Raw genomic sequence first — 5,000 nt, forward strand, 5'->3', positions numbered from 1 at the left:
TTTCTCCTGCATTCAGCACTTAGGCTGTTTGCTCCCAGACTCTCAACATTTTGAAACCACTCCTGTGATAGTTTTTCCCATGGAGGCTTTTTTTCTCTGTACATCAAATTAAGGCTTAGATAGTTGAACAGTTGTGATAGTTGCACATCACAGTGTAGATAGATTACATTCTCTTCTTTCCAACAAGCTCAGGCATTCAATGCCAGCACAACCTGGCTGGTTAACAGAAGCTAACTCATTCATCTGCTCACATCATGAGGCTATCTAAAAACAGACTCCAAAGGTAAAAGGAGAGTAAATTATGTTTCACAATGTGTAGATTTCAATCTTTGTGTGAAACTGAGTAAAAGTTTGTGTTGAATTTGAGCAGCTGTTCTGATATTGCTTTAGACTATATGGTGACATTGTTGAAAATCCGGGTAATTTCTCCTGCATTCAGCACATAGGTTGTTTGCTCCCAGAGTCTCAACATTTTGAAACCACTCCTGTGATTGTTTTTCACATGGAGGCTGTTCTAACATCTTTTATGACAACAAGGCAGGGTCAAGTGTGAATGGGGCTTCCCCCACAATGTTGTCAACCTGTAAATGAGTGCTAATTAATATATTCAGAGGTGAATAGTGTAGGTGATGAGTGCTAAGTCTCCACTTGACTTCCAATATTGCTATCTTAATGAGGCTATCTAAAAACAGATTCCAAAGGTAAGAGGAGTGTCAGGGAGAGGAGGCCTCAGCCTTGGAGAGAGCAAACCATCCTGGTACAAGGCAACTCCATCTCAGCGACGAGGTCTTGTGGTCGAGGAGGTGCGCCGGCAAGAACAGGCAGCGAGGTGCGCAAAGGCCATTTCTCAAGCAAAGCAAGGGCAGTGGATGAGATGGGAGGGAGTTGAGAAGAGAAAGTTCTCTTGGAAGGAGTTGTGGGACATGGAAGCATTTCGAACCAGCTTCATTATACGAGCCACGTACGATGTCCTGCCATCTCCCAAGAACCTCAGCCAATGGTACGGCGAAGACCCTACGTGACCCCTCTGTCCATCTCCAGCAAACCTGAAGCACATTCTTGTCAGCTGCAAGACAAGCCTTACACAAGGCCGTTACACCTGGCGGCACAACCAGGTACTGAAGTGCCTAGCAGCTACGCTGGAGAGCAGACGGACAACCATCAACGCCCTGCCTCCTCTGTCATCCCATCCTGCATCTGCAAGAGAGTTTGTCCGTGAAGGTGCGAAGCAGCCCAAGGCCTGTACCCCACATCCAGAGGCCGGGCAGTTGGGAGCGGCACGGGACTGTCTCTCTTTCTCTCTCACAGCGAGAAGGATCGCCGCATCATCCACTGCCTGCTGTGCGAGAAACCTCAGGAAGTACTGTCTGCCCACCTGGCCAGGGTCTGCATGAAACGCAACACAGCTGTGGAGAGGCAGGCAGAGCTGCAGAGGGCCAAGACGTCGATGAAGGCTTGGACCCGCCAAGGCAGAACCTGGGACTACGCCGAGATGTGCAGGCGGTACCCCCACAGGCCTTCCAGACTGGCTCTTCTTGAAGATCTTCGTAGAAGAAACTTCTTCGTCCTCAATGCCCCCATGGACGCAGACATTGAACCCAGCGACGAGCAACCAACCACTGCAGCTGCCGCCGAGCAAGCCCCCATCCCGGCCAGTGGCAGCACAGAAGAGGACCGTAGAGGCTCTGAAGAGACCCCCGGCTCTGATTCCAGTGAGGATGCTGGTCCAAGTGACCCAACATGGCAAAAGTAAGTTCATCACCTCACTCAACACACACAAGTTCAATCAATGATCTTTGGCTGTGAACATCTGTAAGTTCCTTTGAGCTAATTTTCTCTGTATTTTCTCAGGGACACGGCCCAGTACCAGACATCACTGAGGGTCAAAATGCAGCAGATGGGACTTTATGAAAAGTTCCCACGTGAAGCTGCAATTTTGACGGGTTTCAAGCAGTACCTGACTACCTCTCTGCTAGTCCCAAACTGCCAACAGGAGGTAAGCTCTAACCACGTTTTATTTATTTATTTAACCTTTATTTAACCAGGCAAGTCATTAAGAACAAATTCTTATGCCCTGTAATTGGAATGAGTACACTTTAAATCCTTTAACGAGGATCCATTGGAGGGCAAGTCTGGTGGTAATTCCAGCTTTCCAGCAGGAAAAGGCATTCAAGGAGAAATGGGAAAATGTTGATGCCTGCGCGGGCCTGGGTCAATTCCGAACATCAACTAAGGCTGATAACTCAGTCTTTGAGACACCGGTCTCCCCCTGGGAGGTGCGTAGGGTACTCAGAGGCATGAAGGCCGGCACGGCGCCTGGTCTAGATGGTATCTAGAAGGTAGCCCTCCTTCGATGGGACCCGAAATGTCTAGAGTTGCCGAATCTGTTTACGGCGATTATGTTGTCTGGAAAGTTGCCAAAAGTCCTCAAGAAAAACAGAACAACTCTGATACCGAAGACAGTTGATCCGAGCCTTCTGTCTAATATATCCCGATGGCGCCCTATCACGATAGGGTCCATCATATTGAGATTATTCTCTGGGGTCTTGAATAAGAGGCTGATGAATGCCTGCGAGATTCACCCCCGACAGAAAGGATTTATCTCTGCCCCCGGTTGTGCCGAAAACCTTATGTTGCTGGATGGACTCATGAAACTGAGCACATGGGAGAGGAAGCCATTGGCAGTAGTGTTCATCGACTTTGCCAAGGCGTTTGATAGGTTGTTTGCTAACAGACTCTCAACATTTCGAAACCACTCCTGTGATAGTTTTTCCCATGGAGGCTTTTTTTCTCTGTACATCAAATTAAGGCTTAGATAGTTGAACAGTTGTGACAGTTGCACATCACAGTGTAGATAGATTACATTCTCTTCTTTCCAACAAGCTCAGGCATTCAATGCCAGCACAACCTGGCTGGTTAACAGAAGCTAACTCATTCATCTGCTCACATCATGAGGCTATCTAAAAACAGACTCCAAAGGTAAAAGGAGAGTAAATTATGTTTCACAATGTGTAGATTTCAATCTTTGTGTGAAACTGAGTAAAAGTTTGTGTTGAATTTGAGCAGCTGTTCTGATATTGCTTTAGACTATATGGTGACATTGTTGAAAATCCGGGTAATTTCTCCTGCATTCAGCACATAGGTTGTTTGCTACCAGACTCTCAACATTTCGAAACCACTCCTGTGATTGTTTTTCACATGGAGGCTGTTCTAACATCTTTTATGAAAACAAGGCAGGGTCAAGTGTGAATGGGGCTTCCCCCACAATGTTGTCAACCTGTAGATGAGTGCTAATTAATATATTCAGAGGTGAATAGTTTAGGTGATGAGTGCTAAGTCTCCACTTGACTTCCAATATTGCTATCTTAATGAGGCTATCTAAAAACAGATTCCAAAGGTAAGAGGAGTGTAAATTATGTTTCACAATGTGTAGATTTCAATCTTTGTGTGAAACTGAGTAAAAGTTTGTGCTGAATTTGAGCAGCTGTTCTGATTTTGATTTAGACTATATGGTGACATTGTTGAAAATCCGGGTAATTTCTCCTGCATTCAGCACATAGGTTGTTTGCTACCAGCCTCTCAACATTTCGAAACCACTCCTGTGATAGTTTTTCCCATGGAGGCTTTTTTTCTCTGTACATCAAATTAAGGCTTAGATAGTTGAACAGTTGTGATAGTTGCACATCACAGTGTAGATAGATTACATTCTCTTCTTTCCAACAAGCTCAGGCATTCAATGCCAGCACAACCTGGCTGCTTAACAGAAGCCAACTCATTCATCTGCTCGACGTCTCATTCGAATGTCTGCCCTATCAACTTTCGATGGTACTTTCTGTGCCTACCATGGTGACCACGGGTAACGGGGAATCAGGGTTCGAGCAGGCGCGCAAATTACCCACTCCCGACTCGGGGAGGTAGTGACGAAAAATAACAATACAGGACTCTTTCGAGGCCCTGTAATTGGAATGAGCATAGCTGCCGGAGGTGTTGGAATGGAAAGAAAGCAGCCGTGTGACTTAGCCCCTGGTGCACTTGGTTGTTGCGGGAGGCGTTTCTATGGTATCGGATGGGGATTTCTTCCGCCTTGAAGGGCCTCAGCTGGCTGCTGCTCGAGTTGTCGGTTCCTTCGCCAGCGGGAGTGCTCCAATCCGATGCGTGGGAGTGGCCTGATTGATTTGGGTGCGTGGTCCACAACCCCTACTATTGGCGCGTTGCAGAAAGAACACTGGGTAGGCTAGAGTGTTAGACTCACTACCCCCCATTTATCATTAAGTGCAAGATACTGCCGGGTAGGTTAGGGTGTAAGACCCACTGCCCCATCCAGTTGGTCGGAATGGCGTCGCCAGTTGTTACAAGCCTTGGGATGTTGCCTGCCCGAGCCTCTACTCCTAGTAGGCGTACGTCCCCTGGTAAGTGCAACCGTGTTATCCTTCGAAGGTCGGGTTGTTGGTCCTCTGATCGGCCGCCGACAGGAATGTCTGGGCCGGTTAGGAGGACCAACAGATGGTTGAATGTGGTAACACAGCGCTTCAAGAAGGCCGAGAGTGATGGACTGGGGAGTCCGGTTGCCTCTCCATTGGCACGTGGAGGTGGCTATATACCCCTTCGGAAAAGGCTTTTTCACGATTCGCCCAAAGCTAAACAGGTCCTGTTTATGGGGTTTCGGAAACATGCTCTTCCTGATGTGAGGAAGGAGCAGCCTCGGTACCAGGCTGATGATTCAGTCAAAGTGGGTATTAGGCTTCCCTTCCGAACACAGCCTTGTCCCCTCTGCAGGTCGGTTATGGCGTCAGCTTCGACATCATCGTCCCACCTTAAGTCGAAGCATAGGCTTAGGTCGGTCTTGTTCATATGCTCCTTATGCAACAAGACTGGATCAGGTTTGAGAGCCATGGCCTGTCACGTCCCCAAGTGTGGGGCGAGAAGGCAAAGTCAGACCTCGGTTGGTGATGAGCGATGCACAGTCTGCTCCAAAGTCTTCACCACCAAACGTGGGCTGT

Source organism: Centroberyx gerrardi, unplaced genomic scaffold, assembly GCF_048128805.1.
Source record: "Centroberyx gerrardi isolate f3 unplaced genomic scaffold, fCenGer3.hap1.cur.20231027 Scaffold_237, whole genome shotgun sequence".
Lineage (NCBI taxonomy): Eukaryota > Metazoa > Chordata > Actinopteri > Beryciformes > Berycidae > Centroberyx > Centroberyx gerrardi.